The sequence below is a fragment of the Carassius gibelio genome, chromosome B24, assembly GCF_023724105.1.
Source record: "Carassius gibelio isolate Cgi1373 ecotype wild population from Czech Republic chromosome B24, carGib1.2-hapl.c, whole genome shotgun sequence".
NCBI classification, from domain to species: domain Eukaryota; kingdom Metazoa; phylum Chordata; class Actinopteri; order Cypriniformes; family Cyprinidae; genus Carassius; species Carassius gibelio.
This window is the reverse complement of record NC_068419.1, coordinates 14,289,285-14,316,421: the sequence shown is the minus strand read 5'-3', so window position 1 is coordinate 14,316,421 and position 27,137 is coordinate 14,289,285. Positions and strand designations below refer to the sequence as shown.

General features: G+C 40.5%; 1 protein-coding gene across 6 annotated transcripts in view; it reads right to left on the bottom strand.

Annotated features, from left to right (window-relative positions):
• The window catches only part of dlgap1b (discs, large (Drosophila) homolog-associated protein 1b), a 120,916-nt gene that overhangs the window by 69,959 nt on the left and 23,820 nt on the right, over window positions 1-27,137 (bottom strand). For all 6 annotated transcript variants that reach the window (XM_052596473.1, XM_052596476.1, XM_052596478.1 and 3 more), the window contains one exon: window positions 19,375-19,459. The gene's annotated coding sequence lies outside the window, so the exon portion shown is untranslated. The remainder of the gene's footprint in view (window positions 1-19,374; window positions 19,460-27,137) is intronic.

Below are 27,137 nucleotides of genomic sequence, written 5' to 3'. Positions count from 1 at the left end.
AAGTAATTTGGGCTGATCACTGGTTATAAGTAAAATCTGAACCAGAGTGAGATTTTTCCTCTAAACTGAGGCTAAAAATGACCCGTTACATAACTTTTCATTTAGGATTGCCTAGCATAGATTTATGGACCTTGGAGTCTGCATCATGGATAAATTTAAAGACCTCTTTAAATGTAACTTTGCTAACTTGCTACTCCAAATAGAAAAATATTTTGAGCACTGGCCACTGCCTCCCCTGTCTCTTCCAGAGAGAATCAATTCGGTTAAAATTAATATCCTCCCAAATTTTCTTATTACTTTCAATGTATCCTCATTTTTATTACTAAACACAGTCGATACCCTGATTCTAAGATTCATCTGGAATAAATAAGTCCATACAATTCATAAAACATTCATTTAGAGATCCAAAATACTTGGGGGTATGGCTTTACCTAATTTACAGTTTTATTATTTGGCTTCAAATATTATGGTCATCCATTACTGGTTAAATCAAGATCACTTTCACAATCTATCTGGGTGGCCATGGAAGCTACATCATGGATGCCTACTTTCACTGGCAGCTTAATAACATGCTCCCATTAAATGATCATCTTCTCCCTATACCAAACATGTAATTGTTAAAACTACTTTGAGAATTTGGAGGCAATTTAGACATTATTTTAGATTTTAGCAATTTTTGCCTTCCCACAATCACTGCGGGATAGGACTTTCACCCAGTGGTCAGCACTGGATATTATAACATTTAGGGATCTATACTGTATATAGATAATGTCTTTGCATCTTTCCAGCTATTATTAGAAAAAAATGTGAATTACCAAGACAATTTTTTTAGGTATTTGCAAGTCTGCAATTTTGTTTGGGACATACCCTCAGTTTCCTACACTCCCTAGTACGACTCCTTTTTCAAACCTATTCATAGTATGAAGGGCATGATTTCATATCTATATAAAGCAATTTGCACCTTGCGTGAATGCTCACTTGCATCTATTAAATCTCAGTGGGAAGAGGACAAAGGAGAAAATATTTCAGAAGAACAATGGGAAAATATCCTATGCCATGTACACTCCTCTTCCTTCTGTTCCAATCACGGTCTGATTCATTGTAAAATCATTCATCGCACCCACTGAACCAAAGTTAGACTTTTATCCCGACGTGGATCCCACATGTGACCGCTGTCACCTAGCTCCTGCAACTACTGTGTTGTTTTGGTCTTGCCCATCTCTACACAATTATTGGTCCCAGATCTTTAAAACATGATCTGAAGTTCTCAAAATTTATATTAAACCTCTGGCTGTTACAGCTTCATTTGGTACACTTTCTCTATTGCCTGAAAATACCCAAATGAAAGACTCACTTTTGTAACACTACTGGTGAGACGTTTAATTTTACTAAATTGGAAATCGCCTACACCCCCTACACCGCATTCTTTATGGATTAAAGATTGTTGTTGTTGTTAAACTAGAGAAAATCAGACACACAATGCAAGGAATTTCTGGTAATTTCAAGATTTGGGATCCTTTTCTAGATTGTTTAGGATAGTAAAATGTTTCTAAGTTGCTGTTTATTTGTGTAGAAATAAGTACATATACATGTCATCAATCATTCTTCAGTCATTCCATATCTGTAATTGTATGGTGTTGGAGAAAATCTAAATAAAGTGAGAAAATAAAGAATATGCACAAATAGAAATGAGACACAACTCCAACTGCTTTAGAAAACTTGAAATATACAACATGAGTCATATGACGTTTTTAGGGTTTATATTTAGTCACTTTTGATTTATGGAAATGACAAGATTGTCCATTCTGTTTTTATATTACATTAAAGAATTTAAATCGCACAGCTTTGGAACACACGGCCACAAATACATAACAGAATTTTCATTTTTTTGAGTGATGTATTCCTTTAATTCCCACAGTCTGGCTTAAAAAAATCCCTCTGCTTTTCTGCTGATTTAGTGGTGTGATTAAACAGAAGCCGAATGCGAAATACCAATCGAGCAAACAGCTGCTCTAGAATTCATGTGTGCGTGCAATCAGATCTGCAAAATAGGAACAAACACACACAATTCTCCAAAAGGCTTTCACACTCACACATTAATCTCATTACTTTCATAGTATAAAAAATATTGGTAATGTATTTTGTCGCTAGAGTTCCTGAAGTAATACCCATTGAGAAGGACTGTTATAAAAGGAGGATATGTTTTCTATTAGGTCCCTGTGTTGAGGAAATATAACCAGAGCTCTTGGTCTCTGTTTGGTCTCTGCAGAGGAGCTTGAGTGGCAGGACTGTTAACGTGTTATGACACTTCGGAAAGCCACTGTGCCCTGCGTATGATGACTACAGACACAAGCCTCTCTGCAGAGAAAGGGAGAGTAAGAGAGAAAATTAGGAGAAAGGGATAAGGGATAGGAGAGGTAAGAGATGGAGGGATGAGTCGGAAGATAAAGGAAGAGAGGAGGGTGTAATAGTCTTTTGTTTCCCGTGGCTGTTGGGTTTCAAAGCAGCTCTCGTGACATCATTACCCCGTTTGTACTGTACACCTCTCAGTCTGTCCCCGCGGCTATAGCTTTCATCATGGCATCCAAATGCCCCATAAAACCCAAGGATGCAAACTGACAGAAATGCACGCACACGCTTTCTCGCACTCTCGTTCTTTAAAACGCAAACATATATGCAGAGTGGTAGAGGAATGGATAGCGAGGGTTAGAAAGTCCGAGCTTTTTCGAAGGCTGCAAATGTTCATTTCAATTCTCAATTCTCATGACTAGTCTGCCATACTTCCATAGCGAAGAACAAGACCTGAGAGGAAATGCAGTTAAAACGCCAAATGTGGAATTGTTCTAATACAAAGCCTTTGCACATGAAAAGCTCTTTGTAGGTTCTCTACTGAACAACAAAATTCAGGAATAATGTGAGAGAAGTGTTTGGTAAGAATGCTACAGTGTGTTATTTATGATTCTCTCAGACGGAGGGAACATATTACCATAACAAAAAACGTATATCAAGAGACCTGATACATAACTCTTGGCTTGCATGTCTACAATGCTCTTATTTTGTGTTCCATTCAAAGTCGGATGTGGGATACTTGATATCTTCGTCTTCCAACCATTTTGAGTTTTGTCGTCGGATACTCACAAGATGAATATACGCAAAGCATTTTCTAGTATTTGTTTTGTAAGTGTAAAGTTCCGTCATACAAAAGCAAAACACAGTAACAATAAAACTAGGAAAATGGCTTCAAAGTTTTAATAATTAAATTTTTATTTGACTTGATACTACTTTTCACACACTGTTTCTCTGAATTTTAGTTTCAGATCACAGTCTAAGGGATCCAATATTAGACAACGAATTTGACAAGTTGTTGTCTTATTTCATGGTAGTGCAAAATCATTAACTGAATATCATTTACTACACCAGCATCTCAACTGAAGGTGCAGTCACATTCACTATTGTTTATCTATCATTCAATTGGAATCCACACACTCAGGAATTTCGAAAGATTTCCAGATGCATATTTCACAGTGGTTTCAAGTTGGCAAAGAAGATTCATATTAACAAACAAAAAATGTAATTTTATGTGTGAATGTGTCTTACCATCATCATACATTTAATTTACTGGTGTAAATCTTTGGATGTGTCTGTTGTAACATTCTTTCACATAGGTTAATTTTGTTGACTGTCGCTATAGAAACGGAAAACCCCCACTCCAAGTACGTGAACAGCAGTGAGCTGAACGTCACGGGTTGTAATCTCTGAAATAAAATAATTACAACATGGTGTGAACGCAGCATATGTTTCGGAAAGTTTTTATTCAAACATGGCCCTTCATGACATCATGAAGGGAGGAATTCCTTGTATGGGCATTTCTCCCGGAAAAGTGCACATGCATCTACCAGAGCAAGAGCAAGAGTGAACAGTGAAGAATCTGTTTTTCCGGGGCAGCAACGGAGTTTCGCAACTGTTTATTTGTTCCCGTCATTTCGATGATTAATGTTTTATAAACAAGGCCCAGTTGGCCCTGGATTTGCACACCGTTTGATACTGAAAAATGGCGCGGCCCCAAGAAATAAAAGATCCCGAAACCCGAGGTGGTAAGCGAAACTGCATCAAATTTCTGTGTTTTGGTGACAATCGGTGCTTAAGTGCTCATGACTCTTTACCTCCAGGAGCTCAGCTGTTTTCGGAGAGAAGCTGTGTCTTTTTTTTTAAAAAGGTTTTAAAACTAAAGACTATTTGGGGATATGAATTATGCAAAGCTACTCTATATGTACTCGAGATTAACATGAGATTGGGCAAAACTCTGTGTGTTATGTGCCCTTTAATGACATTTGAGATCCCAGTGTGACATGACTTATAGCTGCCATCATATTTTTACAGTCTGAATAGCAACAATTGCAAAGGAGTATTATAAATCACAGTGTGCACCCAACTTAACTTAGGCTGAATGTTTGCTTTCACACAGATAAGAAAAAGAAGTAATATTTTCCAAAACAAAGATTTAAAACACAAAGTGGATGTTTTTCAAATGAGCCTCATGTAAACAAAATAAATATGTTAACTTGGCCACTGGTCTAAAGCATTTCAGCCTGTTTGAAATGTTTCATTATCTGCTGAGTTGTTTAGCCGAGTTGGTGAATGCTGGGGATTATTTTATTGTAGTACAGTATATACTAAAGCAGGTTTGACTGGAGTACTGAAATTTAATTAAGAGCCCCATGAAGGGAAATTGATCAAACAGACCTGACAACAAGTGCAAGCAGCTGTGACAGCTATGAAGGTCTGTAATTACATCAAATTTATACTGAACACAAAATGACTTGCTTCTAGTTCGAGTCTTCTAATGCAAAATCTGGTACACTGTTTATGCAAAACCGAAAACCTATTATGCATGAAACATCAATGACTTCATTAAAAAATAAACAAAACTATATATATTTATTTCCTTATATAGTCAATGAACCACATGCAATTGATAACTGATATCGATTCTTCACCTCATCTTCGCAGGTTGCATTGCAGATTGAAGACAAAGTATCAGGAAGCACCACAATGCTTTTATCACTGAATAGCGATTTAGCCTAATGAGATTCACAAGTGTCCCCAATGAGGTGTGAAATCAAGAATTTAAAAAAAAAAAAAAAAAAAAAAAACAATTGGTAAATGAGTTTTAAATTTTTTTTGCACACACGGCAGTGAGCTGCGTTTGTAATTGCCAAACAACTCAAAACAACCGATTAGCAGAGACACGCTGACTTTGATGAGTTTAACTTGTTTGCATTGACTCCTGAAAGTTTTTGTGCATCACAAGTGCCACCACTGCAGAGAAAATAATCATTTCATAACCTAGATAACACCCTGGAACATGGGGAGAAAAGAAGCGACTAATCATTTTTCGCAAATGAGGTAATTATTTTGGGTTAATGGACTGAAATGCTTAAAGCCAAGAGGCCTTGCTGTCTAAAACACTGCCACATTTTTCGGATTATTATGACTCATTTATAATTTAATCATGAAAACAACTCATTAACATTAATTTGAATAATGAATAGTTCCAAGTGGTACATATGATAGAATTTCGGCTAATTATAATTATTAAGCAAGCATTTAAATGGCCTGTTACATTCGGATACAATCGAAAGTGCTGTTTAACTTGGTCTTAATGGTAATTTTTTTATTTAGTCAATTTATTTTAATGACAACTCTACAGACGCCATCAATGCGCAAATCATCTGCTCTTCCGTTTTTCTCATTCTGAGATCCTGACACAGCCTTACCAAACAAAATATAGCTAATATGAAGCACGTACATGCATGCAAAATAATAATCTACCTAAATTACCATGTCTTCATCCCTCTCATTCACTCCCATTGACTCGGTATCCGTGGAGACACAGCTGAGCCGATGCTCTTTGAAGTCTTCCTTCAGGCTCCTTTTCAAATATCACCCATTTTGTGGAAGCAATTGAATTTTCCTTGGCAGTGGTGTGTTAAACATTAACCCCGGCAGACCTATTGATATTCCGAACGCGACGCCCCAAGTTACTGTTCCTTTCTTCCCAAACTCCAGCCCCAGTTCCCAGAGCACAGTCAGTGCATTGGATGGGCTTTAGAGTCTGGATTCAGTGAATATTAGAGCTCTTTTAAAAGGACTTCAGTTAGAGCTGAGCGATGATACTTTTAACATCAAAAAGCTGGGGCGCTAAATCCGGTTTTCTGGCAGGATGGACAGTGCGTGGCCTTTAGAGATCCAACTACAGGAAACCACTCTGCATAATGGTGTGAGCTGCAAAGTGTTTAATGCCCACAGGTCAGTTTTCAGGTCCTGTGATGATTCCATGTCTTTGGTTACATTGGATTACATTTGACTGGTCCACATGAACCAATGGGCCAAATGACAGCCCAATACTTGTTTTTCTAAACGATGTTACAATTTTCATCACTCAACACCCGTGAATTCATGCACTGTATCAATGCGGACGGGACTACAGAGGGTTTCTAGATGTTGTGGTGTGCATCATGTATGATGTAACTTTTGATGATCTTTTTAATTTCAGCAATCAAAGACATCTGCATTTGGATAGGATTAGATATCTTCTCAGAGGGCCATCAAGTTTGCAGAAAAAACAGGAGGCAATTTGCTCTGGAATTTTTACAGAGGTTGTGGGTGAAAAACAAAGAATTGTCTGTCGGAGAAACGTACTCGGTTACGAACGTAACCTCGGTTCCCTGAGATACGGAACGAGTACTGCGTATGGGGAAAAGCTCCTTTTTTCCTCGATACTGAAGCCTTTTTTCAATAACGCAGTGCAACTGCACTGCCATTGGTTTAATCTGTAAACTTTTTTAAACCAATGACAGCGCTGCGTAGCTGCGCGAGCCTGTGGCGATGCAGCGCGCCAAAGCCCGCCAGAATGGGCGGGGCGAATGGCTATATAAGCAGGCAATCGCCAGAGGAAATCAGGTCATACGACTGAAGCGACGACACTGAACCCGCAGCCTCGTGGCACGGCATATAACGCAGTACTCGTTCCGTATCTCAGGGAACCGAGGTTACGTTCGTAACCGAGTACGTTCCCTTTCGATACTTCACTCATACTGCGTATGGGGAACGAATTCAACCGCGCCGTGCCACGGTAGGGAACGACAAGACTTAACTTGAACACCCTGGGGTCCAGAGGATAAGTGAGAGGGCCGGAGCCATCGAACCCTTGACGCTACACTGCTGAGAGGGAGCTAGCTCCCTGGAGGTGGTATGATGACAGAGTCTGCTAGAGGCTGTCGTATCAAACCGAAAGAACCCGAGCATGCAAGGTCGGGATATCCAAGTTATAGAACCTGACAAAAGTGGACGGCGAGGACCAGCCGGCCGCCTCACAGATGTCCTTGATAGAGACACCACTAGACCAGGCCCATGAAGAGGCCATCCCTCTAGTAGAGTGGGCTCTAACTCCTATGGGGCACTCAAGGCCCATAGAGGAGTAACATAGAGCGATAGCTTCAACTATCCAACGCGAGAGGCGTTGCTTTGAGACCGAAGACCCTTTGGTGCGGTCACCAAAGCAGACAAAAAGCTGGTCAGATTGCCTGAACGGCTGAGACCGCTCAATGTAAATTCTCAAAGCCCTCACTGGGCAGAGTAAATCCAGCTCCCGCTCACCTGACAACGGAGGCAGAGCTGAGAGGGAAATTACCTGTGCTCTGAATGGCGTCGAGAGCACTTTAGGTACGTAGCCATGCCTGGGTTTTAAAATGACCTTAGAGTCATTGGGCCCAAACTCAAGGCATGCAGGGCTCACCGAGAGGGCCTGCAAATCGCCAACACGCTTGACCGATGCTAGAGCAAGTAGCAGAGCGGTTTTGAGCGTTAGGGGCCGAAGGTCAGCTGACCGCAGCGGTTCAAAGGGAGGTCCTTTGAGTGCTCCAAGGACCGTGTGAAGGTCCCAAGTGGGAACGGTAAGAGGGCGTGGGGGCTTCAACCGCCTAGCACCTCTCAGGAAATGCACAATGAGGCTGTGTCGACCCACTGATTGGCCAGCAATAGGAGCATGAAATGCTGCAATGGCTGCTACGTACACTTTGAGTGTGGAAGGGGTGAGACCCTTTTCTAGACGCTCCTGGAGAAATGACAGTATCGGAGATACATCACACTCAACAGGGTCTTTGTTTTGTGCTAAGCACCAGTCAACAAAGACTGACCATTTTTGGGCATAGAGGCGTCTTGTAGACGGGGCTCTTGCCTGAGCAATGGTGTGTAGTACGTCCCCGGGGAGGCTCAGAGGCTCCCATCGAGGGACCATACATGCAGAGCCCAGAGTTCTGGCTGTGGATGCCAGATTGTCCTGTTCGCCTGAGAGAGGAGGTCCCGCCTCAGGGGGATCGGCCATGGGGCTTTCATGGAAAGCCTGAAAAGCTCCGAGGACCAAACTTGGGTCCTCCAGAGTGGGGCCACTAGGAGGACTCTGTGTCTGTCTTCCCTGACTCGTCTGATGACCTGAGGGATCAGAGCAATCGGGGGGAAAGCATAAAGAAGGAGGCTGGGCCAGTTGTGGGCCAGTGCATCTGTTTCCTTTGAAAAATAAGTTGGGCAATGAGAGTTGCTTTCTGAGGCGAAGAGGTCGACCTCTGCCTTCCCGAAAATCTCCCAGATTTTGAGAACTGTCTGGGGATGGAGCATCCACTCGTCCGAGGGGACATTGCTCCGTGAAAGCATGTCTGCTCCCAGATTCGTCTTGCCAGGTATGTGTGTCGCCTTGAGCGATCGCAACCTGGGTAATGCCCATTCCAAGAGGCGCTTTGCCAGTGCGCAGAGGCGGCTGGACGAAAGGCCGCCTTGGTGATTTATGTAGGACACCACTGTCATGCTGTCCGACTGGACTAGGATGTGGCGCCCTTCCAAGATTGCCTGAAAGGATTGAAGGGCTCGTTCCACTGCCAGCATCTCGAGGCAGTTGATATGAAGATGGCTTTCTTCGTGCGACCACGAGCCGAAGGCTGGTCTGCCCTCGCACAGAGCACCCCAACCCAGGTTGGACGCATCTGTTGAGAGTACCGTCCTTCTGGAAACCGCCTGTAGGGGTACTCCACGACTGAACCAAACAGGGTTCATCCAAGGCTCCAGGGCTGCTAGACAGGCCTGGTTGACCCTGATGCGAAAGCGGCCGTGCCGCCAAGCATGAGGTGGGACCCGGAGTTTCAGCCAGTACTGCAAGGGCCGCATTCGTAGGAGGCCGAGCTGTAAAACTGGGGAGGCGGAAGCCATCAGCCCTAGCATCCTCTGAAAGAACTTCAGAGGGAAACAGGCTTTGTTCTTGACAGAGGCCGCGAGCTGCTGAAGTACAAGAGCGCGCTCTGGTGATATGACCGCCCTCATATTGACGGAGTCGAAAACTGCTCCCAGGAACGTAATACGTTGGCTGGGGAGCAGTGAGCTCTTGGCGAAATTGACCCTGAGTCCTAGGCACTGTAAGTGGCTCAGGAGCATGGATCTGTTGTGGTCTAGCTCGGTTCGTGACTGGGCTAGAATGAGCCAGTCGTCGAGATAGTTCAGAATGCGAATTCCCATCTGTCTCAGAGGGGAGAGCGCCTCGTTCATGCACTTCGTGAAAGTGCGGGGAGCTAGAGACAGCCCAAAGGGAAGGACTGTATATTGGTAAGCCACACCCTCGAACGCGAACCTCAAGAATCGTCTGTGATGGGGGGCTATCTGGATGTGAAAGTAAGCATCTTTCAGGTCCAGCGAGAAGAACCAGTCCTCGGGGCAAATCTGCGTGAGGATCTGCTTCAGTGTCAACATCTTGAACTTCCGTTTCATGAGGGAAAGGTTCAGATGTCTGAGGTCTAAGATGGGTCTGAGACCGCCATCTTTCTTGGGGACAAGGAAATAACGGCTGTAGAACCCCGACCCGCTGTCTGAGGGAGGAACTATCTCTATGGCTCCCTTCCTTAACAGCGTCATCACTTCGGTGCGGAGGACCTGAGCATCGTCCGGCTCTACCGAGGTGGGAATCACTCCGCGAAAACGCGGGGGTCTTCGGGCGAACTGCAGTGAGTATCCGTGTTTTATTATCCCCAACACCCACTTGGACACTCCGGGGATGGCCTGCCAGGCCTCGGCCCGCGTGACAAGGGGCTGGATAGTGTCGGATGGCAGACCGCTGATCAGGGGCCTGAACACCGACGAGTGTGGAAGAGGAAAAGTGCTCTCTTTTTGAAAATGTGAAATATTTATTGTGTTCGCCATAACAACGGCGCTTTGCGTGGACGCAACAACAGTGGGCCCAGGTCGCACAGCAGACAGGCGAGAGAGCTTCTGGGGTGGTCCGGCCGCAGCGGGACTTTGCCCCTTCCTCTTTCTTCCCCAACGATCAGGAGGATTTAGAGGGCGTCGGGTCCAGCACAATCCTTTGCCGGGGGCCCTGACGTCTAGGCGGTTTAGCGCGCCTAGTGGGGCGAGCTGGGTGCTGCTCCTTAGGGGGTGCCGCCTGGGGGGTAGAAGGGGCAGGTTTGCTCTGGTGCTGAGTCGGCGCAGTCCTGGGGCGACTCGGGGCAGAGGTGGAGCGCTTGGGCAGGAAGTGTCGCATGGCTTGGGACGACTTCTGTGCTGCAGTGAAGCGTTCTGTAAACCCTTCTACCGCTGGTCCGAAGAGGCCGCATGGAGAGACTGGGGCATCGAGAAAGGCCACTTTGTCGCTCTCCTTAATCTCTGTTAGGTTGAGCCAGAGGTGGCGCTCCAGCACAACCAGGTTGGCCATGGATCGTCCGATGGCCTGGGCCGTGGCTTTCGTGGCGCGCAGAGCCAAATCAGTGGCGCTGCGGAGGTCACGGAAAGCAGGTTCACTACAGCTAGACTCATCCAGGGAACGGAGAAGCTTTGCCTGGAACACCTGCAATATGGCCATGGTGTGCAGAGATGAAGCGGCTTGGCCCGCAGAAGTGTAGGCCCTGCCAGCCATGGCAGAGGTCGTCCTGCAGGGCTTGGAAGGAAGGGCTCTCTTATTTTTCCACCCCACAGCCGCGGGGGGACAGAGGTGAGCAGCCACGGCCTCATCCAGGGGCGGCAATTGCTCATAGCCCTTCTCCTGAGAGCCATCTACTGAGCTGAGAGCTGTAGAGGAAGTGCGTAGGCGGGCCGAGTAGGGGGCGCGCCACGACTTTGTCAGCTCGTCATGAACCTCAGGGAAGAATGGGGCAGGTCGCTGGCGGGGGGCCTGGCGGCATCCTGGCAGGTACCACTCGTCCAGCCTGCTGCGTGTCGGCTCTTCAGGGGGGGCCCACTCCAAATGGAGTTCCTCAACAGCCTTGGAGAGGATGCGGAGAAGCTCGGCATCCATCCCAGCTCTGGCGTCGATGGGCTCCAGTGACGGCAGGTGGGTGGGGTCAGAATCGCCGGCCCAGTCCTCCGTTTCAGAAGCCGCGAGTGACATGGAGTCGTCAAGCGGCTCGTCCTCCGATCCGCCAAAAGAGACGAGGTCGCTCGCTTCAGCCGAGGGACGCTGCTCTGGGCGTGAGAAGAGGACAGGGGACGGCTCTCTCATTGGAGAGGGTGAGGCATGCGGGCGCTGAGCCGGCGTGAGCTCACCCAAATCCGGGCGCTGGGCCCCTCTTCCCCGCCGTCTTTTCCTGGCCGGCTCGCGGGAGGAAAAAGACGGGAGGGCGCGAGGGGCGGGATTACTTTCATTAAAGAAAGCAATCCGCGAGCGCAGAGAGGCGAGACTCATGCTTTCACAAAAGCAGCATGAAGTCTCAGTGAGTGCAGCCTCAGCATGGGGCTTACCCAGGCAGAAAACACACTCACCATGGCCGTCGTCCTCATGCAGAGGGGCTCTGCATGTGCCACAGCTGTGGCGCGGCATGGCCGTCGCCGTTAAAACGGCGTTAGAAACGCTCTTTTAGAGCGGTGAAAACCGCTGGAAAAAGCTCTTTTAGGATCGCCGGATGGCGGCAGGAGATCGCTGAGAAGCGGCCGGAAGCGGGAAGCGGGCGGCCCGAGATCGGCGCTGAGAGCGGCTGTCTGCGAGTACGCCGGCGCTGCAGGCGGTCGGCGGTCTCAGCTGGTCCGCTGCGGTGCCTCTTCGACGGCGAGAGCTCGTTCCAGGCGAAGGCGTTCAGCAGAGATCCAACGAAGTGAAGTCGTCGCTGAAGGAGTAAGATCTGATTTCCTCTGGCGATTGCCTGCTTATATAGCCATTCGCCCCGCCCATTCTGGCGGGCTTTGGCGCGCTGCATCGCCACAGGCTCGCGCAGCTACGCAGCGCTGTCATTGGTTTAAAAAAGTTTACAGATTAAACCAATGGCAGTGCAGTTGCACTGCGTTATTGAAAAAAGGCTTCAGTATCGAGGAAAAAAGGAGCTTTTCCCCATACGCAGTATGAGTGAAGTATCGAAAGGGAACACAAATTTCTCTAACGCCCTATGAGAAAATTAGTCCCATCTGGTAGGGCTTATGATGGGGTTGCAGAAACTAATCAAGTGGGGGAAAAAAGCAATGCATTAATTATTCTTCATTGTTATTATTATGTGATTAATTGCGTATATATATATATATATATATATATATATATATATATATATATATATATATATATATATATATATATATATATATATACTCTACATGCCTAAATATAATACAAATGTACAGTTTTCTTAAATGCCAATATATCATTCACAATATTCACTTATATACCAATGTACAATAAAGACAAATAATCCAAAAAGTATTTGACATATTACTCATTTATGCAAATAGTTGTAGCCTCACAGTGTGAAAACATACCCAAATCATAAACCATAAACCTCATAAAACAGAGAAGCAGCTCATACAGCGCATCACCAGAGAATTGTTCCCTAAACTTCATTCTGAAAGAGGTGCTTGGGTTCATGCAGCTATTGTTGGAGCAATATGCGTGTGTCTCTGTGCAATGTAACAGTAACTAAGGCTTCAAAAAAGCCACTGATTCTTTTGCTACAACTCACATAACAGCGTCCTAGCATCCCTCACTGCAGTCAGAGCGGCTGCCATAGCGACTGTAATATCAAAGACTCAGCATCACAAAGGTTAGTCTGATCTCTCTTAGACAATGATGTGAAGCTGACTTCACAGTGTGTGTGTCCGACATGGACTGTCTCCTGTATCCTCTAATCCTGTTCTCAGAGCTTCCTACCTGCCAGCATGAGTCTCCAGTTCTATTAGACACAGACAGCAGACAGGCTGATGGGAACTGTGATCATGAGACTACTGCAGCTAACAGACAAAATCTGAAAATGATAGCTGCTATTTCTCTATTGTTTTATAATTATATTTTTAACTAATATGTATGTGTGCTTTGTGTGTGTGTGAGAGTGTGTGTGTGTGTTTGTTTGTTTAAAAACCTTTAATGCACGTCAAACCGTTGATTATCCTGCTTATTCAAAGGTAATTTGCCAAGTTAAAACTAGTTTTGCTATTTACAGTGCAATATTTGACCAAATGGGTAAATATTTAAAAAAATATATTTTCGTCAGTTACGAAAACAGTTAGCGCTAGCATTCTGCCCACTTCAAATCAGTGCAGTAAGATCACATTTATTTGAGAAAGAGATGACTGTTGTGTGTGCTTTACCTGAATGCATCTGCAAATCTCTCTCTACAAACAATGAATTACTTCAAAAACAGCGATATCTCATTGCTGAGTAATATAATGTAGCGATAATCAACCCCTAGCCATGCATTAAAGGATTATAAATGCTCTTTGCAAAGGCAAAGTGCTTCGCGTCGGGCGGTTCTTTACCTCCACATCGTGCATTTAAAATCCTTTAATGAACAGCTAGCTGTTAATTATCCATTAATATATATGGGCCATTCTACAAAACTGGTCCAAAGTCAGAGTTGTAAACAACTTGAAAAAATTGTCTTGAAAACATTTTCTTACATTTTTTTTTTCATTTTATTTAATAGATATACACTTATGGAGGAACAGACACCCATACTTTGACTTATTCATGCTACTCTAGCACTTATAAAACATTCTGTTATATACTATTTTCTTTTATCTACTGATCTAATTTTAAAGTTAGTAAATGCTGGTATGATAGCATATTAATCTCAGATCATGCTACAGTTTCATTTACATTAAACTTTCCAAATTTTTCATGCAGATCCCCAAGATGGCACTTACATATAACTTGGTTGAGAGACCCCCAAATTTTTGGAGTTCATTGATAAATAGATAGATCATTACAAAAAAAATAAAATAAAAAAAAACCACAAATCAAACATATATTTCAGTCAGGTGGGAAATTTTTAGGCAAGGCAGGCAAGGCAAGGCAAGTTTATTTATATAGCACATTTCGAACACAATGGTAATTCAAAGTGCCTTACATAAAAAAAAGTAAAATAATAATGAAGAAAAATAATAACAAGAATAAAACAAGCAATTTTAAAACTTTTAAAATTATTAAAAAATTTACAAAAATTAATTTAAAACAGTTAGAAAATGATTTTACATTAAATAAAATAAAAAAACAGTAAAAAAAAAAAAAATAGTGCAATCAGTTCGGACATTGCACAGTGCTCATTCAATAAATGCACAGATAAACAGATGAGTTTTGAGTCTAGATTTAAATGTGACTAGTGTTTTAGCACATCTGATCTGTTCTGGAAGCTGATTCCAACTGCGGGCGACATAGTAACTAAAGGCAGACTCCCCTTGTTTTGTGTGAACCCTTGGTATTTCTAATTGACTCGATCCTAATGATCTGAGTGGTCTGTTAGGTTTATATTCAGTGAGCATATCTGAAATATATTTCGGTCCTAGGTCATTTAGTGAGTTATATACGAGTAAAAGTACTTTAAAATCAATCTTAAATGTAACTGGAAGCCAGTGTAAGGACCTGAGGACTGGTGTGATATGCTCAGATTTTCTGGTTCTAGTCAGAATCCTGGCAGCAGTGTTCTGGATGAGCTGCAGCTGTCTAATGGTCTTTTTGGGAAGGCCAGTGAGGAGCCCATTACAGTAGTCCACCCTGCTGGTGATAAAGGCATGAACAAGTTTCTCCAAGTCTTGGCTGGAAACAAAACATCTAATTCTTGCAATGTTTTTTAAATGATAGTATGCTGATATAGTTCTGCTTTGACATGACTACTGAAACTAAGGTCTGTCTCCAGAATCACACCAAGATTCCTGACTTGATTTTTAGTTGTTTGACCCCTAGAGTCAAAGTATGCATTCACCTTGAACACTTCTTTGGTTCCAAATGCAATGACTACAGTTTTTTTTCCTTGTTTAACTTAAGAAAGTTCTGGCACATCCAACTATTAATTTCATCAATGCATTGGCAGAGGGAGTCAATTGGGCTGTAGTCATTTGGAGATAAAGCTAGGTAAATCTGGGTATCATCAGCATAGCTGTGATAGGCAATTTGGTTCTTTCTCATTATTTGACTTAGTGGGAGCATATACAGGCTAAACAAGAGCGGTGCAAGAATTTATGAGACTTATGCTCTCCTATACTTACATACCGTATTTTCTGGACTATAAGTCACACTTTTTTTCATAGTTTGGCTGGTCCTGCGACTTATAGTCAGGTGCGACTTATTTATCAAAATTAATTTGACATGAACTGAGAGAAATGAACTGAAACAGAAAATATTACCGTCTACAGCCGCCAGATGGCGATCTATGCTGCCAGAGATGCTGCTTAGTGCTCCTGTAGTCTACACTAAGCAGCATAGAGCGCCCTCTCGCGGCTGTAGACGGTAATGTTTTCTCCTGGTTCTTGGGTCTAAATAAATGCGACTTATAGTCCAGTGCAACTTATATGTTTTTTTCCTCATCATGAGGTATTTTTGGACTGATGCGACTTATACTCAGGTGCAACTTATAGTCCGAAAAATACGGTAAAAGCCTCTCGTAAGTATGACCTGAACCATTTGAGTACCATCCCAGAAAGCCCGACCCAGTTTTCCAGTCTCTCTAGTAGTATGTTATGATCGATGAGTGCTGTCTCTGAGCTGTGATGCGGTCGAAAACCTAATTGAAAATTGTCCAGGTATCCATTTGAGTTTAAGTATTTGTTCAGCTGATTAAAAAACTACCTTTTCTATAATTTTGCCTATAAAAGGTATTGGTCTAAAATTGCTCAAAATGGTGTTATCAAGATTGCTCTTTTTCAGGAGGGGCTTAACAACTGCAGTTTTTAAGGAGTTTGGAAATGTCCCAGAAAGAAGTGAGGCGTTCACCACTTCTAAAAGATCTGCTTCTAAGCAGTTAAGCACACTTTTGAAAAAAAAGATAGCAGGTTGATGATTTTAGGAGCTGCACTATGTCTTCCAGAATTTTGCTATCAATTGTTTCAAAAATAGACAATATTTGTGTAATTTACAAGATTTGTATTTTGAATCTAATGTTTCTTTGTAAAAGAAAAAAAAAAGAAACGCCAAAGATGTCACTACTGAAATACCACCAAATGTTTTGATAGAGACTGTTTCAGTAATGACTATTTGAAATTAGTGCTGTCAATCGATTAAAAAAAATTAACTAATTAATCGCACAATTTTTTTTAATTAATCGCGATTAATCGCGATTAATCGCAATTAAAAGACGGAAACTTTTTGGATATGTAAATGTAAAATGTAAATAATTAATGTAAACTCAAGACAAAGAAACTATTTAAATTCAAAATATGATTGTTTATTGGAATTTTTGTTTAACTTGTAACACAGATTTTCTCATGTAAACAACATACCTGCAATAAACCATCAATATCCTCCAAATTAACTGTTGGCTTGAAAGCCATATTTATTACAGAAATAAAAACACAGGCATGTAAGTACCATTTGAATTTCAAAACAATCAATGCCAATAAAAAACAAAATGATTTCCGTGTTGAATTCTAAGTGGACTGCAAAAAAATTCCAAAGTATAGTCATTGCCAGTGCTTTAAGTGGGCCGGTACGCACCGGTACTCAGTACCGCCACTTCCAAATATAGCTCTTGAGCTGAGCGTACCGCCACCTCTCCGTGCGCCCAGAACGTGCTTGTAGCGTACCGGTACGCTCATTTGGACATCTGTTTTAATAGAGGTTTTAATCTTTTACCTGCACTGCCGATTTTCAGAGCGCCCTTCACAATGCAAGCTTCCTAATTCATCCCACCCAGAGCAGAAACTACATTACCCATACACCCTTAAGTTATACAAGTGAATAGCGCATGTGTCGCTTTTCCCACTGTTAAGTGTTAACAACTCAACGTGGCCGGAGAAGGTGTGTGAAAGTCGTTGTGAGTTATACTAAAGCAAAATCTTGAGTATTTATTGTCTGATAAACATTAAAAACTGTCTGCGGAGGTTGAGTCGTCCTGCAGCCCCCGCTGGCTGTTCATTGGCTGCAGCATCTTTTTTCTAAGTTCTAAAAAAATACCGTAGATGGCAAGGCACAAATTTAGATATTCATTTATCTAATTAATCTATAGCCTATGCACAAAGACAATATGATCTTTTTGTCCCCTTTTTGTTTTAAAGCTTGGTGAAGAGAGAGAGCGCAAGTTGCTGCAGCTGAGGAGGACAGTGATGCACGCGTACAGGAGAGATTGACAGTTTGCGGCACTGTGTACAAAAAATACTCCGCTACACAATTATTTCGTTATTTTCGTTTAAGCTTATTAACGTTAGCATTACAGAAAGGTCTGATTTACGCACTGTTACAGTCATTGTTTTTTTTTTTTTTTAAACAATGACATTTGAGTTTTATACTGAAACTTTCCGTCTAAAAGTCCTTCCTTGGTCTTATCCATATTTCTTTGTACGTTGAACACACATAGGCCACAACTGGAAATAAAAAAAAACTGCAACCGCGTTAATTGCGTTATTTTTTTTTAACGCGTTAAATATTTCAAATTAATCAAATGCGTTAACGCGCTAATTTTGACAGCACTATTTTAAATACTTTTGAACCTAGGTCAAAGATGCTAATCAGCACACAGCAGTTCTGTCATACACACACAAAAAAAAACCTAAATGTTATGGAATAACAAATAATATAATAATAAACAAATAAATTGTTTTTATATATATGTTTATATATATATATATATATATATATATATATATATATATATATTTCCTAGTAAAGCATCTCAAAATCATAAAGGAAATGGAATGGATTGACAAATAAACTGCAGATATTTGTTTTTGTTTTTTCTTTCAGTCGAAGGTGCTGGAATGCTGTAATGGATCATTCTCAGTCAATTTAACCCTCAGGTAGGTGTGTATATGTGTGTTTGTGTTTTGGCTGGCAGTTAATTAAAAATCTCTTTCAGTGTGCTTCAGCTTACATCAGGTAGATGTGAGATGTTCTTTCTCTCACAGGACTGTGGGTGTGGGAGGCTGTGGAGGTTCAGCACATTTAGGTTTACAGTCGCCTGATCAAATCCTTTGGCACAACAGCTGCTCTGCCACTAAATTTCAGACTTTCAAAGGCAGTTATAAAACTATGTGTGTGTGTGTGTGTGTGTGTGTGTGTGCACCCAGATGGGATACTGAAAAAAATTTCATGCTGTACTACATTCATGACTCCAAATTAAGGACTTATCCACGCTTCCCAATTTCTATAAAATCAATAATTAAAGATACAGAAACATCTGCTTTTGGAAACCTCATTGTTGACACATTTTTAACTGATAATATTCAAATATCATTTGATGCAACACTTGTGTGATGTCAGATACGAGTGGATGAGCACATACTACCATCTGGAATCTATAGCGAGAGCTAAAAGTGAACACGTAATTCAATTTTACAAGGTTTCAGGTTCTTCATCTTTGTTATCTTACTCTCTTCTTCTCTAACAAAGATAGAAACTGTATATGTGTTGAAGCAATATATATACTAAGGCAGATACCAGTGTCTTAAAACAGCTTTCAATTGTTAAACTTTGGCTGTTTTTTAAATCAACAGTATTACTCTATAACATGCCTTTATGAAATTCATTATGAAATATGCAAAACACCATATAATTATAAGTACAAAAAGGTGCATGCATAAATAAAGAAAAAACGAATAAAAAGGAGAGGTATTTGCCAATTCTAATTTAGTTTGATATATAGTTTCCCTTTCATGAACATCAGGAATGAAAGATTAAAAACACAACTGGTTTGAAAACAGAAAACAAGACTTTTCCTTCATACATTTAAACTTGAACTCATCCCTCAAAGACTTGGGAGACTTTAGCATACCAGACAAAGCAAATAGTATGTGGATATAGCGCATAGTCTGGCTCTGACAGAGCATTCTGGGAATATTCAGGTAGTAAATATTTCTGTACACTGGAGCAATTTTGTATATGGAAAAAATGGCTGATTCACTGGGAAATGCAGAGGAGATAGAAATACAACTCACCTGATTTACTCTCCCTTTTTACTCATCCTTGTCCGTGCTATGTTTAACTCTTTCCTCATTTCCTCCATGCAGGACATCTGTTTCACTGAAATACAAAACAATTAAATAAAAAAACTTAGACCAAAATGCACATTTTAAAAATAATATTGCACGTCAATTTGAAAAACCTGAATTTGTTCCCTGGAAATTTTTATCAGGTAATTGTACATAGATTAGACAAAGATTTTTACAGAGCAATGGCTATGTCAAAATGAGGACATAATTCTGCAAATGTCTATTTCTTTCTTTCTTTTTTTTTCAAGTTCATTTAAGATTGAGAAATGAATTATAAATATATACTTCTCAATATACACTAGCATTCAAATTTCTGTAAATGTTCCCCCCTTTCTTTTTTGAAAGAAATTAATATTTTTATTCAGCAAAGGCACATCAAGGAGACATGCATGATGTTACAGTTTCAATTAAATTCTGCTCTTTGAGCTTTATATTTATTAAAAGAACCTTTTTAAAATAAAATTATGTCGTTTACTAATATATTAAAATAGTAACAGTTAATTGGGATAATATTTCACAATATTACTATTTCACTGTATTTTTGGATATAATAAATGGAGCCTTGATGAGCATAAGAGATTTCTTTCACAAAGAAAAAAAAAAAAATCTTATTGACCCCAAACCTTTGAATAGTATTGTATAGTAGCATTATTTTATAGAATATTTTAACAATTTGTATTGTAACTATAATCTTTAATCATTACTCTACAGACTACTATATAATCTATACTCTGACTATAATCCGTATTCGTAGTCTAAAATATAATTTGCTCATGACAATAAAAGTAGGGTACAAATAAGATAAGAATGAATAAGCCATAAGCAAGTTTTGGTGCATATTGTATCCCCTTCCCTTGTGAGACGTTTGCTATGCCCCTGCACACAAACCATTACAATTATTTATATAACAATTTAATGATTTATGAGGCTCTCTGTGGGTACTAAGGACCTTATTATAAATATGTGTGACGGTATGCGTTTATGTATGCTTACAGTTTTACTAGTATAACACAAAGATGAAATGTTAAGGTTGATGTTATGATGTTTACATTTTCACATGCTCTGCTATCAGGCATCGAAGCAAAGCAGTTTTTCATTGACCTAAAGTAATGACCTAAAGTTATTCACACAGCTGAGTCGAGCATGAATAAATTCACGTAGCTTTGAACATTTGGGTGATTTCAGTGGTTTGGTGCTCTATTTATTCATATAGTATTCATGCATGTGTGTTTGTGAGTACAGCAGAAGGCTGTCTGTGGGCCAGACTTGCACAGTGAGAAAATCAAAGCAACAAACTGACAGTTCAGCTTCCAAATGCTCTCGCCAGGGACAGAAGTGAAGGGTAAAAACATGAAAGCGATAGGCAGATAGAAAAAGAAAGCACACACCATCCAGAAAAGAACTAGTGGAGTATGGACTTTTTCCTTTTTAAACATGAAATAATAAGTCCATTTCAATGTAAAAAAATTGCTTTAGTTTCTTTATAGGTTTTAACAATGAGTGTAATGTGTAAAATGGAAAACACAGGGTGGAAAAAAGCAGAGCAGAACACTCTCTGTCACTTCATTCCACTCACTTTTTCAGACCTTCTGTCACTTTGTGCACTGATGCTTTTGTCTTCTTTAGCAATTAACTATATTGTGGGGGGAAAAAACTATAAAACATCAACTGCAGTTCTTAATATCATCCTAGCTGGGATTATCTGCACATTGTTCATGCAGTGGCCTACTTCTGCAGGATAATGCACCCTGACACACTGCAAAAACTGTTCAGGAATGGTTTGAGGAACATGACAGAATTCAAGGTGTTGCCTTGGCCTCCAAATTATGAACACTAAATGAACACTTCATAAATATGTAACAATGAATGACAACATATGCAGATGGATAGTGGATGTTTGGTGTTCCCAAGGTGAGATGGAGGATGTGCTAAACAGATGGTGGTTTAAGTTAGGAGAAATTACTGGCAGCCATTGTAGAGGATCGTGGATATAGTAGATGTTTGGTTGTGCGAATATGGAGGTAACCAGCTTTTTTAACTCTGTTTCTATTTTATGAAGGAACTACTACAGCTGCAGGAACTACAGCTGTCAAGTTTACCACATGGTTGTTTGACTGAAGGGATAATTCACCCAAAAATGAAAATTCTGTCATTAATTATTCAATCTCATGTCCTTCCAAACCAGTAAGAGCTTTGTTCATTTTGGAAAACAAATTAAGATATTTTGATGAAATCGAAATATTTCTGACCCTGCATAGAAAGAAATGCAACTACTAAGTTCAAGGCCCAGAAAGGACATTGTTAAAATAGTCCATGTGGCATCAGTGGTTCATTGCATAGCGGTACTCTCATGAATGGGCTTCGAAGACTGACACAGAAGAGAAGAAATTGTTGAAAATAGTTATTTAAATTTTCTTAGCACACAAAAAGTATTCCCATAGCTTAATAAAATTATGTTTGAAGCACTGATGTCACGTGGAATACTTTAACAATGTCCTTGCTACCTTTCAGGCCTTGAATGTGATAGTTGTTTTTTAGTTGTTTAGGATTTCATCAAAAATATCTTAATTTGTTTTCCGAAGAAGAATGAAAGACTTGCTGGTTTGGAATGACATGAGGGTGAGTAATTATAATGCCTGAATTTTCATTTTGGGGTGAACTATCCCTTTAATTATAGTATATTGGAATATTGTAGTAAGAATATTGGAGTCAGATATACTGGGGTTCCCTAGGAGGGTGCAGGAACCTTGAGGTTAAATATGGATGCAAAAACACTTTAGTTTCTAAGAACATTCCAAATGACTGGAACAAGCCAATAAATCACTTCTATTGATTAATGGTCAAAACCACCAATCACATTGTTATGCCGCAGAAGACATAAGTATGTATGGCGGTGTCATGAATAGGAAGAGCTCAGCTCTCTTTCTTTCTCTCTCCCTCTCTCTCTTTCCATCTTTCTTTCAATCTATCTATCTGTATGTCTTTCTCCCATTGTCTTTCTGTCTCACTCTCTTTTTTGCCCCTGCTGTTGGGAGAGATTTCAATTTCACGCTCAGCTGGGACACATCATCCACTCCAGCTTCACACCTCTCCGTCAGCATGCTGTGGGCTCCCACCAACAAGTTCAATCAACATCAACAACACATGGTATGCATGGAAAGATGAACACCTATTTATATGCATATGGCTATTATACACACTAGGTGGCTGGTGGTGTCTCACAAATGTGGTTATAGATGAACGCACGACAGCCTAAATAGACCTTAAGTCTTACAAATATCTTGAAGGTCAGGCTACACCTGAAGCCTGGGAAAATATGTTAAGAACCTATGAGCAGTTCACATAACAGAAAGGCAGAAAAAACTGAATAAAGAGAAAGAAATTGTTAAAGGAGAGATACTATCTACAGTACATACTATATAAACAGGCAGTATGTGAGATTAGGATAGGATTAGTATGTCCCATCATACATTGGAAATAGTAAGGCAAAGGTGCCCAGATGGCTTCCAATTTTCTGTGGATTTTCAAAGTGTACATCTGTGCATGATTTTATCTTCCATAAACCCTTTAACTATATATATGAACACTTTCCTCTCAATAACAATAAACTTACATAAAGGGAGAACTGGAGTAGTTATTACACCTGAACTTCTGTGAATGTTTTACAGTGAATATTCATATTGGAAAATACATTTTTAAAAACACATACTCTAAAGTCAAAACGGAGCATGTTGTCTCACATCATCAATCTCTCTGCCCCACATCCATTTTTCTCCATTTAAACCCTCACCCTGGCCCCTAAGGAGATCTGGAAAACTGATACACTCTCAATGTGCATTTAATGAGGATTGCAAATGAACTTTAGCATTGCCCTCAGACTAAAGTGAAGATTGCGTTTCAGTAGGCATGTTTAGAGACAGTCGTGTCTGAAAAGGTGTCCGTCGCATTAGTGAACCTTATGACTTCACTAAAAAACTCACTCTTATGCCATGACACTGTCACGCTCATTCATATTCACAAGATCCCCATGAATTATGCATCATTATGCAAAAATAAGGACTAAAAAGAGTGGAGAAATTGGCTGTGACCTGCAGAATATATAGAAACAGATATAGGGTGGATAGAAAAAGAGAGTGTTGGGAGAATAGGGTGACAGGAAACAGAAAAACACCGTATCTGAAATCCACAGTGCTGTGGTGTTATCTTCACGATCGAGTTGAACGCTTGAGTTGTCCACTTTAACATGCATCAGCATACTCAACCTCTGCAGTTCAACAGAAAAAAGAAACCAAGACGCTGAGCTATAGTTTATTCTAATGTAATTCTACCAGAACAACTTGGTGCAGTTGGAAAATGAGCAAGAAGGTTATTGAAGATGCAATCAGGTGTTTTCAACTTTCGTGTCCTAGGGGTTGATTTTTATTAAAACTATGGATTTTCATTTTTTTATATGAAGAAACTCTTTTCAACTTTTTACCATTCCTTCATCAGCTACATTTACATACACACAAACATATATATATATATATATATATATATATATATATATATATATATATATATATATATATATATATATATATATATATATATATATATATATATACATACATACATTTAATTGCATCTTCTTTACCTTGTTTCAGAACTAGTCTTTTGATTTTGAAATAGGAAAATATATAATAAAAACATGAATTGCCATATTCTAAAAACGACTTTGATCTAAACAAAGAAGGAAATAAACTATTTCAATATTTAATGTGAAAATTATTTATTTGTAATTGTTCACATTGTTACAAAGTTTCATACATTTCCATGAAAACCAATCAGTTTTAAAGGGTTTTCAAAAGTTGACTTGGTTAACAGTCAACAGTGTCTTTGAAGAGCTTGATATGAAATATGACTTCACGAGTTCGCCTGCCCACACAGTCCTGCCAGGTAATGGTAAAACGAACTTGGCTTGCTGTCCATGAAGGAGGATCGAAAGCCGAGGCTCGGCTTGAGCTCTGAGTAAGAAACCCCCCTTATGATGATACGGTGTGGATGAAAGAAAAGGGATTTAAAGGAGGAGAAGGGGTGGCGGAGGGATGCTGGAAGAATAGACGCATGGACAGAATAATAACTGCTGCTTATATACGGTCGATGATTGAAATGATGATTGGCAGGATTCGTTGATTAGGCTCCTCCCGAAACTTCATTTGATGTAAATATCACTTCTGAGCAGAATGTTTAACTATACAAAATGTCCAGTGAATCTATATTTGTAATTTTTAATGCAAAATTTTGTAAATATTTAATTGTGCGTATTTTGGATTCATACAATTCTATCTATTAAATTAGCTTCTAATACTGCTATCTAATATAAAAATATTTAAAACGTACATTATAGTTTACTGATGGACATTACATTAAATTACAACTGTAAGAATGTAAAAAGGGGTTTTAAAGTTTATTTATAAACCAAAATTGCTCAGAGAAAAACTATAACTATATATAACATCGTAGTCTTTAAATTACAGTGTGATGTGCGCCATTTTGCTTCTTATTTCTTTCTCACCTCATTTTTCTCTTCGACTACAACAAACTGACCCATATCTAGAACAGTCAGCATCCATGAGGATTATGGGTGACAACTGTGTATACACACACACACACACACACACAAACACACAAAGATGAACAAGCACACACACATACAAAATCAAGTTTTGCTGATTGTCTATGCCTTGCCCTTCGGAAGAGGATTATAGTGGCTGTGAAAAGGCCATGAATTATTGACAAAAAAGGGACTGGATTTAGATTTCAGGCCAGCTGGGGCTAAACAGGAAAGAGAGGGAGAGAGAAAGGTCATCCAAGACCAGTTAGAGGCACTACGTTTATTTGGTTTTCCTCAGGTTTTCGAAAGCTCCTCGAGTAATGAGCTCAATTACAGCACTCATGGAATCCTTCCTGACAGATCAGCAGCTGCCAGTGATTCAGTTGAACACCTACAATCATGGCATTTCAGGAAGAGTACAATCCAATATCTATCAGGTATCTGGGGACAAAAGCTTTTCAGATGCCAATGCTTTTTTCCCCCTTCATAATTGTAATCTTCTGGGTACAATCGCTGCTGTGCAGCTGTGTGCTCATGTGGAAGACAGAGCGGCTATCCCTCAATGCATTTTGAGCCTTTATTCTGACACCTGAGGTTGAGAAATTACAAGATTTAACCAATTTTAAAGGTGTCTTTGTTGATCAAAAAGCTTCATGTGAACTTGGTATGCTGGGTAAGGTTTAGCTCACTGTTGAGTAAGCAAAAAGTGGCCTCTGGAGAAATTTGCAAGTTCAATTTTCTCAGCACTCCAGTATGGATTTGTTTGGCAGCCACCAAGCTGGGCAACTTAAGAGCACAAGGCAATAATTGCAAACATCTACAATACACTGGCACTGAATTAGCAACACCCTAAAACCATATTGGAAACCCCAGGAACAACTTAGCAACCATCTACAAACCTAACAACCAGCAATGCCCAAGCAAAAACTAAATACCCATCATTTCCATCATTTATGAGAAAGGCTCCCCTGCCATTTAAAGAACTTTCTGAAAATTCTGAATTTTCCGTCATTTATGATACAAAGCATTCCCGCCACTAAAGAATTTTCCGTCATTTGAGGCAAGGCTTTCCCACCATTTACAGAAATTTCTATAATTTATTAGACAAGGCTTTCCTGCCACTGACAGAATGTTTTGTCACTGACTCAAGTCACCTTTACTTATATAGTGCTTTTAACAATACAGATTGTGTCAAAGCACTTTACAGTATTAAATAGAAAAATAGTGTGTCAATAATGCAAAACGACAATAGTAAACCCTCAATTTTCAGTTAAAGGCAGTTCATCATTGAAATCAGTGATGTCATCATCCAGCTCAGTTCAGTTTAAATAGAATTTGTGCAATCAAGTCAACAATACCGCTGGATATTAGGTGTCCACAACTAAGCAAGCCAGAGGTGACAGCGGCAAGGAACCAAAACTCCATCGGTGACAGACTGGAGAAAAACCTTGGGAGAAACCAGGCTCAGTTGTGGTACCAGTTCTCCTCTTGCCAGACGAAACCAACAGTTTAATTCCAAGCTGCAGCAAAATCACATTGTGCTGAGGACTCATCTGGTTCCTGTGGTCTTGTCCTGGAGGCCATCTAGGAGACAAGATCTTTACAGGGGATCTGTCTCTGGGGCGCATCTAGTTGTCATGGCTTCCTCTGACATTCAGAGTTGTCGAGGTCATCTCTTGGTGCTGATCCACCATCTGGGCTGGATACGTCCTGGATCCGGGTGACTGCAGTGCCCATCTGATCTGGATACAGCGTATATTAGCGTAGATGCCATTCTTCTAACCATGTAGCAAGTACATTGTGCGTTATGGGAAGTGTTCCCGGTTCCATTTTTCCTAATTAATGGAGCCTAAAAATCCTTTAACAGATTTGAATATTAGAAATGTGTTAGTGTGTTATGTGTAAACCAGGTTAAAGAGATGGGTCTTAAATCTAGATTGAAATGACAGATTGTGTCTGCCTCCTGAACAATGTTAGGTAGGTTATTCCAGAGTTTGGGGCACTAAATAGAAAAAGGTATTATCAGTTTAGAGTATTATCATATTTTTGAGAATGCAGTGGACTTGGGCTTTATAAGTAAGATTAAAAAATGTATACGATATTTAATAGGGAG